The sequence below is a fragment of the Euprymna scolopes genome, chromosome 17, assembly GCF_053919585.1.
Source record: "Euprymna scolopes isolate OS-2025 chromosome 17, ASM5391958v1, whole genome shotgun sequence".
NCBI lineage: Eukaryota > Metazoa > Mollusca > Cephalopoda > Sepiida > Sepiolidae > Euprymna > Euprymna scolopes.
The window spans coordinates 76968830-76981259 of NC_136498.1; the positions used below are offsets into that span (position 1 = coordinate 76968830).

General features: G+C 37.3%; 1 pseudogene; it reads left to right on the forward strand.

The window, feature by feature from the left end:
- Positions 1 to 507: 507 nt before the first annotated feature.
- LOC145297168 (U2 spliceosomal RNA) lies at positions 508 to 603 on the forward strand (annotated as a pseudogene).
- The last annotated feature ends 11827 nt before the right edge of the window (positions 604 to 12430 follow it).

The following is a 12430-nucleotide window of genomic DNA, read 5'->3' on the forward strand; positions in this document are numbered from 1 at the left end:
TACTCCTCGTGGAGTTGGTCCCCATTTCCCCTTCACTCTTCACATTAAAAATCGGCCTTGTGCCTAATTTGCTCGGTAGGGGAGCAAATAAATACCCTTTTCTTGGCTTTTTGGCCAAGATCAAAGTGTAGTATCTGTTCCGGCAGATACTGCAAGAAAAGACCATATGTGGGGGCGACCCCACATATAAGACCTTGGTCAATGTAGGGGCAACCCTTCATACCAATTGTCACTATCTAGCTCCCCTACTCACCGGGAAGTTTATCCCCATTTCCCTCCTTACTTTTCACATTAAAAATCGGCCTTGTGCCTTATTTGCTCGGTGGGGGAGCAAATAAATACCAACCCCACATATAAGACCTTGGTCAATGTAGGGGCAGCCCTTTATACCAATTGTCATTATCCAGCTGCCCTATTCCCCGGGGAGTTGGTCCCCATTTCCCCTTCAATCCTCACATTAAAAATCGGCCTTGTGCCTAATTTGCTCGGTGGGGAAGCAAATAAATACTCTTTTCTTGGTCTTTTGGCCAAGATCAAAGTTTAGTATCTGTTCTTACATGTTGTACTTATCATTTTGTGATATTACGTGAGGGATCACTTTTCTGTATTAATTTAATGTAAAATGATCACCCACTTTACAACCAGTCAGTCTCAAAGCCATTCAAGTCATTCTCCAGATCATTCAAGTTGTTTTTGATGGATTCCAGTTTTTTTTAAGCATTCAAGTCATTCCCAAGGTCATTCTAGTTAATCCTTAAATGCATTAAAGTCATTCTAAGTCATTTACTTAATCTTTATTTAAGTCATTTCAGGCTATTTTTCGGTCATTTTAGTTTATCTTTAAGAATTTCATGTCAATCCTACATTCACGCATTCATTCATTACACGAGAGCACGCGACTAATGGCTATCGGCCTTGTTTATTAGCGATTCTGTTGTATTTAATTGTTACGTTTACCTAAGCACTGAGAGAGTTACCTGCCCTTTGTTTACTTGCGTCGCCCCCTTTTTCGGGGCGTATTATATATAATGCGTGTGTCTGTGTGTGCACGCGCGTAAGGGTATGTGTAATAAGTTTTTCGTTATCTGGTTTATTATTTGCTTCCTGCCAAACGGTCTGCTTGAGTGCAAAGTGATTCACAGCGAATTGGTTTGGGAAGGAATTGAAACTTTTGATCTTTAGAACTTTCTTCAATGACGACATTTCTTGTTCGAGTGAATATGAACGAGTAAAACGAGCAGACATACGTTAAATGAAACAGAGTTGCTTGCGGAAATTCTATCAATGAAAGAATTTTTTTATTCATAAAAGAATCGAATAAATAAAAAAAGTGTATATATGAGTTGTATTTGTAGGTAGGATCGATTGTTGCAGAATACGGAATGGGGTGTGTTGATAGACTGTTATTTGGGAGGGTTAAATGGCTGCCACGCAGTTAAAAAAATAGGAAAAAAAAATATGTATGTTAGTCGGCTGGGAGGAACCGGAGTCAAAGAAATGGCTAAGAAATGAAAACAAACATTACACGGAATTACACCGAAAGAAATTTTTGAAGCAATAGATATTTGTGCAAAGTTCTACTCGATGTAAAGATTTGTAAACTATTTCAAAAACTGGAGCCCCCGTTCAGACTCGATAAATAATGGACACCCTGTAATGGTCCTCGTGCGGGGAGGCAATTGTGAGACAAAAGTTGAACAACCTCTAACTACTCTTTTGACAGGCGGGCATTGATTGAGTCCAGCAGCAAAAAAGTTCGGACTATTGGAAACAATATCGAGATAGGAAGAAAGGTTTTTTGCATAAAACACCTGGTATTCTTAAATAGTCACCCATTTTAGTACTGACCAAGCTGAAAATCGCTTAACTTGGTGATTTCACAGGAATTGGTGTGTCAAAATGATTACGCCGTATACATTTCTTGTTCTTGTTTTGTTTCTATTTTTTCAACAACAAGAACAACTACAGCAGCAACCTAATAACGCGTGTATGTATAAAAAGGAATTGCTCCATTTATTTGGCAGTAATGCGTGATTATCCCAATAAGTATCGCCGCATCCTATGCAACAAACTATACCGAGTTCAAACCCTTTTCCATCCACCGTTGTTATTTACTCTGATAAACGTGTGAACTGATTATTTCCCCGTCTAACAATAACCGCTCGCAGAGTGTAAAGATAAGGCGATAAACGGAAAATTCAACAGAAGTTTAGTTTAAGGAACAAAATAGATGTTTCATTTAGAAATAATGTTACATGTAAGGATTATGTGGCAGAATATAACGTCACGGACAGGAAGTTGGAAATGAGACGCGGTGATGAAGAAATTCAGTTGTATTTTTCGAGATACTGTCCTTCCCTTTTTGATTCAGAAGCCAACACGTATCCTTGATTGAAGAACATTTCGAAGTGTCTGATCCGTAGAGTAGAATGAATTAAACAGACGCTTTGAAAACCTGTTTTGTCTATATCTTGACTTCATCCCTTATGAAGTAAAGATATACAAGAACAAAAATAAAAAGAAACACTTCAGCCATGATGAAGTAAAGATATACAAGAAACAAAAATAAAAAGAAACACTTCAGCCATGATGAAGTAAAGATATACAAGAACAAGAAATAAAAAGAAACACTTCAGCCATGATGAAGTAAAGATATACAAGAACAAAAATAAAAAGAAACACTTCAGCCATGATGAAGTAAAGATATACAACAAGAAAAAATAAAAATAAACACTTCAGCCATGATGAAGTAAAGATATACAACAACAAAAATAAAAAGAAACACTTCAGCCATGATGAAGTAAAGATATACAAGAACAAAAATAAAAATAAACACTTCAGCCATGATGAAGTAAAGATATACAAGAACAAAAATAAAAATAAACACTTCAGCCATGATGAAGTAAAGATATACAACAAGAAAAAATAAAAATAAACACTTCAGTCATGATGAAGTAAAGATATACAAGAACAAAAATAAAAAGAAACACTTCAGCCATGATGAAGTAAAGATATACAACAAGAAAAAATAAAAATAAACACTTCAGCCATGATGAAGTAAAGATATACAACAACAAGAAATAAAAAGAAACACTTCAGCCATGATGAAGTAAAGATATACAACAACAAAAATAAAAATAAACACTTCAGCCATGATGAAGTAAAGATATACAACAACAAAAATAAAAAGAAACACTTCAGCCAAGATGAAGTAAAGATATACAACAACAAAAATAAAAAGAAACACTTCAGCCATGATGAAGTAAAGATATACAAGAACAAAAATAAAAAGAAACACTTCAGCCATGATGAAGTAAAGATATACAAGAACAAAAATAAAAAGAAACACTTCAGCCATGATGAAGTAAAGATATACAACAAGAAAAAATAAAAAGAAACACTTCAGTCATGATGAAGTAAAGATATACAACAACAAGAAATAAAAAGAAACACTTCAGCCATGATGAAGTAAAGATATACAACAACAAGAAATAAAAAGAAACACTTCAGCCATGATGAAGTAAAGATATACAACAAGAAAAAATAAAAATAAACACTTCAGCCATGATGAAGTAAAGATATACAACAACAAAAATAAAAAGAAACGCTTCAACCATGATGAAGTAAAGATATACAACAACAAAAAATAAAAAGAAACACTTCAGCCATGATGAAGTAAAGATATACAACAGCAAAAATAAAAATAAACACTTCAGCCATTATGAAGTAAAGATATACAACAACAAGAAAAAAATAAAAAGAAATAGCCATGATGAAGTAAAGATATACAACAACAAGAAATAAAAATAAACACTTCAGCCATGATGAAGTAAAGATATACAACAACAAAAATAAAAAGAAACACTTCAGCCATTATGAAGTGAATATATACAACAACAAAAATAAAAAGAAACATTTCAGCCATGATGAAGTAAAGATATACAACAAGAAAAAATAAAAATAAACATTCAGCCATGATGAAGTAAAGATATACAACAACAAAAATAAAACTAAACACTTCAGCCATTATGAAGTAAAGATATACAACAACAAAAATAAAAAGAAACACTTCAGCCATGATGAAGTAAAGATATACAACAACAAAAATAAAAAGAAACACTTCAGCCATGATGAAGTAAAGATATACAACAACAAAAATAAAAAGAAACACTTCAGCCATTATGAAGTGAATATATACAACAACAAAAATAAAAAGAAACACTTCAGCCATGATGAAGTAAAGATATACAACAACAAAAATAAAAAGAAACACTTCAGCCATTATGAAGTGAATATATACAACAACAAAAATAAAAATAACACTTCAGCCATGATGAAGTAAAGATATACAACAAAAATAAAAAGAAACACTTTAGCCATTATGAAGTGTATATATACAACAACAAAAATAAAAAGAAACACTTCAGTCACGATGAAGTAAAGATATACAACAACAAAATATACAAAGAAACAGAAAAGCTTCACTATCCACTGAGCAGCATCAAAGAAACGAGTAATTGTTATCAGAACAAATAATAGCCAAAAGGACAAGTATTACATTATGGGCGTTGTTATGTCAAAAGTAAGTTAATAAACTAGTATGGATTTTAATATAGGCGCACTAAATGCAAATCGAAATGACACGTTGTTTGGGAGATAAATGAGTTCCTACCAAGGAAACAAGATGAGAGGTCAGGTAAGATACAAAAATAGAAAACAATGTGACGTCAGTGGATCGAAGAAACAGAAATTTCAACAGTTTCACGTATAGGCCAAGCGATGCAGATGTGTAACAATACTGTGATATATTAAGAAAGTTAAGATCGTCTGAAAAACGGAAAGTTTCCCTCCGTCGATGTTGGTTCGTTGTCCACGCATTTGTGTGAAGAAGTAACGAAATAATAGAAGTTAGTCTCCTTATCATGTGTGATTATGGTCTCTCCAATTAAACTAAACTAAACTACAAACGAACATCTTTGTCTACCTTTTCTGTATGAAGAGTTTATTTTAGTTAGTTACTCTGGGCTGAACACCAACAACCACTAGATGTATCATTGGTCATATTTGGGTTGGTGCATTGGCTATTAGTTTCTCACTCCTGGACAGGGTTCAAAAGAGAGTCCCCAACCTGATAGGTCCTAAACTGTCATCTAAGCTTCAACCTCTGTCCCATCGACGAAATATTGCATCCCTCTGCCTGTTCTACAAGTATTTTAATGGTGAATGCTCTGACGAACTACAAGCCCTTGTATCCCCGACAAACCCGACAAGCAGCAAAGTCCCACCCTACACAGTAAAGATTTCTAGATGTAAAAAAGCATTTTACTCCAATAGTTTCTTCCCCAGCACTGCTAGACTTTGGAATTTCCTTGCGAAATTCTGCTATCCCAACTGTACTGACATGCAGAAGTTCAAGTGTAATGTTAACAGACATCTTGTTGCTCAACTCCCTACATAGTATCCCTGCAACTTATGTCCTCGATAGTAACCCCCTACATCAAAGTGGCACTGTGCCTGGTTTGGGGTGAAAATGGAATAAAAAAAATTATGTTTTATTACAAAAAGTAAACTAAGATACAGAATAATTTTACAAGCTCATATTTTCATTCTAAAACAATAATACTATTTACTATTTCAGGTTTTGGAAGATTTTTTTTGAAGATTTTTTTGAAGATTTTTTGGAGACTTTTTAAAGATTTCAATGAAAATTATGTAACATAACGCGGACGCACGCATGACAGCAGCTTTATGCAAATGACCTAGCCGTGTGCGAGGTGACGTCACAATGAGGAAGAAGGAAAGAAACATATTATGAAAAAGAAAAACGTGGCCCGAAAGCGACAGGAAAAGACGTGTCCTAAACATAGCCCAACAAAAGCAGAATATCACGCGGTCGACACGGCAGAGTCTTCCTAAGCACATTGGAGTACGTGAAGACCTTTGAACAACAGATAATGCGTTATTCTGGAAGTACTTGTAAATCAATATCTGTTGTGACAACTAAAAGAAATTAAGTCAAATTTTTCCTTGTCTTAGTTTCTTTGCAACTGTCTGCATACAACGTGTGGGCTCTGAGTGTTGACATGCACCGAATACGTGACAATTAAAATAGAGTAGTTTCAAAAATTGCTAGGACTGTTCAAGGAAAGACAAACTCAGTGGTGACTGTACACATTTGCTTCCAGATAAAATTTTTATTGAGACAAAGAAACTCATATGCAGGTTGGTTCAGAAATTCATAGTCAATTGAATAATCTAAGACTTTGAATACTAAGAACCACAGAGCAAGAGAGGCAGAATGTGTCAAAGTCATTCACAATTTTGCATGTCGTATTCAAGTCTGCTTGCAACGCAAAATTGCACATTTCTAGTATATTATTGAATGGCGACAAAATAAAGACACTGAAACATTCATGACTGAAACTTGGTTGACGAGTCTGTTATAGACTGTAAAATTGATTTGTACCAAATATCTAACGTTACCCAACACGTTGTATGCTCAGTCGCAAAATAGACAAAGAATAGGAAAGAATTTCAACTCGCCTTTTCCCGTTGTAACAACGACATTTATTTTCTCATTTTTCCGCCAGACGTGACTTCTCATTACGGCTGTGACGCCATCCACGTTTCTAACGTGCTCTCGAACGTCATCCATGTCTCTAATGTGCTCTTTCTCCTTTTTAAAATCTTTTTATTTGCCGGTGACATCATTTCGCATGCATTTGCATACGTGCGTCCATGCTCTGTTACAAATAGAGTTAAATGGCGGACAGGATTGCAAGTTTTATTAACGATTGTATAGGTGCATTTTATTTCGTTACACTTGGAATCTCTCTGTAGTAACCGAAAACTAAAGTCGCTCTGAAGTTTTTTCTATGATATTGTTAACATTTTTTATCTGCCTATGTGTGGCGTGACTGCCTCAGGGAGCGGTGGAGCTACCTATTGAGGGAGATTGAGACCCCTTGCGAAACACTGAGTAAGCCCGGGCAACTACGCTGGTATTGTCTGGTAAGCATTATTGGATGTCAGGGCAGCGGCGGGTAACCTAGCTGAAAGGATGAATTATTGTGTTTTTGTAAAACAGACATATTTTTTATTGTTTGTGAAAAATGAGATGAGAAAAATTAGGGATGTCATTTTAAAGCTAGAACGAAATATAATTTCGTTCTTAGCTTGGCGAAACCCGACTCAAGGACGTCTGGCTTTCTGAGTACGAGGTTAGACCAAGGGCCAAACTGTTAACCCTTTTGAGCGTGTGAATGGGATTGAGTTGTGATCACAGATTCTCACACCGTGCAAGGCATCGGGACGTCCCCGAAAGACGTGCTGATCGATGATTGGTTTAGCGGCTTACCCCAAGCAACCCTTCCCTCGAAATATAAACAAATGCCTGCGCCAAAAATAGCAGATTGGAGCCGAATCTCGAGAGAAGAAACACTGATCAAAGAGTCGCCACCCCCTCGTCGACCGCCGCCACCGTAGAGAACAAAGAACAAGATTCAGAAGCGTTATGTTTTGTGTAGTAAGATCGAACTGAACAATTGTATATATGTAACACACTTGTAAATTTCGTGAATTAATTTTAGTAGATTAAAAACGTCTGTGTTTGTCTTCTTTTGGCTTGCATGAGAAGCTAATTATTTTCAGCGGACGCTGGCATATCCACCCGATAACAAGGTCTGCGACGCAGAAGAATATTGTAGAGAACTCTCGGGAAAAAGACGATCACGACTATTTCGACTTCGACGGGGTTAGAGGTTACATATGTCCTAGCATGTCCGAACGCCTCGCGTGCTTCCAAAAAGACTCTCCTTTCTACCACCTACTCTCTTTGAGCCATGTGGCGTCATATCCATTTTTAGTACAATTTTCAATTCGGTATTATCAACCGAACAGCGGTTTCAAATTCCTGTTATTTTTAACTGAGAAAATTATGTATTAGGAGATATACTCGCACAATATTAAACCTCATATATTCCTACATTTAAAAACGTCAAAACTATTTCTGGATTTATTACGGTAAAAGTATTCTTGGGTATAGCAACCTCAAAGATATTTACTGATTTATCCGGCTGCAATCACGTTAATATAACGACTCCCGTAAGATCACTGAAGTCAAGCAACGTTGATCTGTTCTCTTCAAAATGTGTTACTAACTGGAAAGACCAAGTGCTGTATATAAGAAAAAGATATTTTCGGACATCTGGCGACAGATAAAGCGATTGATCGGTCAGAGTATAATTGCTGCAATCAAAAGAGACTGCACGTTATCGGAATGAACGCAGAAGGAAAAACAATTGAGGATTCCTTTATATTTGCATTAGGAAATTATTTGTATTCACACATATTTCACTTTCATCATGGCCGCCATCGCTGTAAGACTACAAAGCGACGCCTGGTGTCAATTCAAATGGAAACAATCCATCATATCGACCAAATCGGAGTTCACATGTTATTGACTTTAGCATAGCTTAAATAATACGCGTCAACTTTGATAATTAATGACATGCTGAGGGTATCCAATGGTTTATTTGGACATTGATAGATGTAATAATAAGACAATTTCACTGTGCATGTTCTTATAGGAGTGTGTATACACAAGGCACTCTACTGGAGGAGAAATGATTAGCAAGCTCCCCGCAAGTTAGCTTAAGTAGAAACGTCCCCGGCAATCAGTTGTACGATTACCTTTTTTATGTCGGGCTAAAATGTTTCTGTTCAATTCTAGGAGGTCTATCATTATTTTCTCACTTTGAAAAAAGAGTTAGTTATAAACTAACTAAATAAAGTTCCTCCACCGGAGATTGACGAAGGATCTGCTCTGGCATTTTTGTAGGCCAGAGTGCATTTCTCCTGGTGCGCTGGCTTTTCAAAGCTTTACCTGATCTTGTGTATAGTCTCTTGCAAATTATAGCGTAATCAATGCCGGGCGATGCCTGATAACATTGCTCACCAAGAATAAATTGGTTGTTAGAAATTAAATTCTACTTGACATAAATGTTTGTATAAATATAAACTAGAAAGATAATGTTTAAAGAAATAGTTTTTTTTCTTTTTTTAATTTTTTTTTTTACATTTTCACCCCAAACAAGGCACGTTGCCACTTTGGTGTAGGGGGCTACTCTCAGGGGCAGCAACTACTTGGGCACTATGTTGGGATTTGGGCAGCAAGATGTCGGTTCACGTTGCACTTGAACTTCTGCATGTCAGTACAGTTAGGGAAGCAGGAACCTGGAATGGAATTCAAGAGTCTAGCGGTTCTGGGGAAGAAACTACTGGAGTAGAAAGATCTTTTGCATCTAGGGATCTGTACTGTGTGGGGGTGGGATTTAGCTGCCTGTCGGGTTTGTCGAGGGTGTCTACGTCGTGGGGGCACAAGTGTTTGCAGTTCGTCAGAGCATTCACCATTAAAATACTTGTATTAAAATACTTGTAGAACAGGCAGAGGGATGCAACGTTTCGTCGATGGGACAGAGGCTGAAGCTTAGATGCTAGTTCAGGGCCTATCAGATTGGCGACTCTTTTTTGAACCTTGTCTAGAAGCGAGAGACTAGTAGCAGATACATCAGCCCAAATGTGACAACAATACTCCATACATTGGCGAATGGTGGCGTTATAGAGGTACACTATACTTTCAGGTGTCAGTAGTTTTCTAGCCCGGTAGAGAGAGCCTACCTTTTTCGCAGTGGCCCTGGCAATGTTTTCAATATAATTGTTCCAACTCATGTTTCCTGTGAATGTTAGGCCAAGCAGTTTGAAAGATGTACTCTCAGACAGGGAGTCACTGGCCATTTCTATTGGTGGCAGAGAAGGTTTCTTGTAATTATTGAAGGAAACCAGTTTAGTCTTGGCAGCATTGAACGTGACCATCCATTTATGCCCCCATTCCACTACAGATTGGAGGTCATCCTCTAGTGTTTTTGCCATTTCTTTAAATATGTGTTCATTTGTTTTCCTGTCATGCCTGTTATAGAGTGTAGTGTCATCAGCATATATACCCATCTCAGACGCAGTTTTGTCGGGGAGGTCATTAATAAATATTAGGAACAATAGAGGTCCAAGGATAGACCCCTGAGACAGTACCGCATTTATATCACACTGTTTAGATGTACGACCGTCGAGGACAACCTGGATTTTTTCTCTTATCTAAGAAGGATTTAAGTATGTTAAGTATTCTATCAGTGATACCGTATGATTTAATTTTCCTGAGGAGACCCTTGTGCCATACCCTGTCAAAAGGCTTACATATATCTAGAGCTACCGCTCTGCCCTCCCCTGCTTTGTCCAGTGAATGGTGTATACGTTCAGAGATTACAGTGAGGATGTCAGCTGTGGAACGGGCTTGTCTAAATCCATATTGTTTGTCAGTCAGAAGTTTAGCATCTGTAAGTTGCCGGACTAGAACATGATTAATTATGGTCTCAAATATTTTGGCGAAAAGTGGGAGGAGGCTAATGGGGCGATAATTTGATGGGTCAGTTCTTTCGCCAGAATTCTTGGATATTGGTACCACAGAAGCAGTTTTCCAACAGCCCGGAAAGCATGATTCATTAAGGCATTTGTTGTAGAGTTTGGAGAGAACTGGAGCTATTTCGGCTGAGCACTTTTTTAATAGCACAGCTGGGATGAGATCAGGTCCACATGCTTTTGAAGTGTCAAGGTTTTTTATGATAGCGTGTACCTGAGCAGGGGTGATTTTTAGATCGTCTAGCGTGGCGTCTGTCCGCAAAGGAAAGTCAGGCAGGGGTTGGTTGGAAGGGTCCAGTGTGGAGTTCGAGGCAAACCGGCTGCTGAGCAAACAACCTCGTGATTGTTGGTATAAATAAAATGGGTTTAGAACGATTAAATTAATAACAATCATTTAAAAATAGGTCGGACTTCTAGCAGTCTAACGTAGTCTGACGTAGAGGTTACGTAAGACGACGTGGGTTTTAGAATGAGACGTGGAGATTGAGTTAGGTTTGTGAGCTAACAAGAGAAGTTGGGTTTCTCCGAACGACCAGGAGGCGGGTCGAATTACAACAGACTGGAAATGTGAATAAAAACAGTGCTTGCAACTTCGAGGAAAAAGAGCCCACCGGAATAAAGAAGCGTAAATAAAAACAATATTTATTTATATTTTATTCATAATCGATGATTTTTGTGTTGGTCTTTTTCTTCTGAGAAGTTAAGATCTTTATTCCAAGTCCAATAGTCCAAACAGGTGAACCAATAACTGGCTGAATGGAATCTATCGGACGAGAAGGTATTTCCTCCTTCAATGTTTTGCAATCTGTATATAGTCTCTTAGATGTTATACACACGTTGATAATATTGATAGTATGGTATACACGCACAAATCCAAATATAACTTCTGACGTTTCAACCCCTTGTATATAACATCTATCGATTTGGTACCCACGAGACACATATATACATGTACACACCTCGACTACATAAAAAAAAGAGGCAAATGACTTAGGTAGAGTTACGGATAACCCTCATTACTTAAAAGTTGCTAGTCTACCCGAACATCTCTACCCTTATGGGGAGGCACTAATCCAGTCTATTAACAATCACTATGAGAGTTTATTTGTGATTTATGAAGGTAAGCACTTTTATAGTTATTGCTCGCTTCAGATCTGGAATTAAACTGTAGTATCTGTTCTGTCTCAGTCAGATGAGGAGAATTTGGAATACACTCTAATAAAGTCTGATGGTCACAGCTGGCGAATTTCTAAATTGCAATCTGCACTTAAGGGCACTTTAGAAGAACGATATGCAATAAAATTCTGTTTTAAACTTGGAAAAATGCCACAGAAAGTATGGAAAGCTCCAGATTGCTTTTGGACCATCTTGTATGAATAGAGAATCAGTTTTTGAGCGGCATAAGAGATTCAAGGAAAGCAGGAAGTCTTTGAAGGATGGTGAGAGGTGTGGAAGAGTCAGAACACTTGATTGTTATTTGGGCAAATAAAGAATTTCATGAATAAGGGCTTTTGTGTATCTACAGAAACAATAAGTGCACAGTTTGATGTTAGTTTGGGAACTGTGCACACAATAATTCGCGAGGAACTGAAGATGTGGAAAATTGGTGCGGATGCACCAGTCCACAACTCCGTCCATGTCAGACTATTTGACGAAGATGGGCATCAAGACAGTTCCTCACCATTCCTATCGTCCAGACCCTGCGCCCTGTGACTTTTGGTTATTTCCCAAGCTAAAGGAAAACCTTAGAGGCTGTCGTTATCAGACAATTGAAGAGATGAAAGAAGTTGTATTGAGGGTCATAGACACGCTCATACAAGAGGACTTTCAAAAGTTGTTGGAACGCTACAAGTGCATTTCAGCCGGAGATTACTTCGAAGGAGACTAGCGTTTCATGTGTGTACTAGAAATAAAAATACCCATACGAAAAATTCTGGAAACTTATTTAAGGTTATTCGTA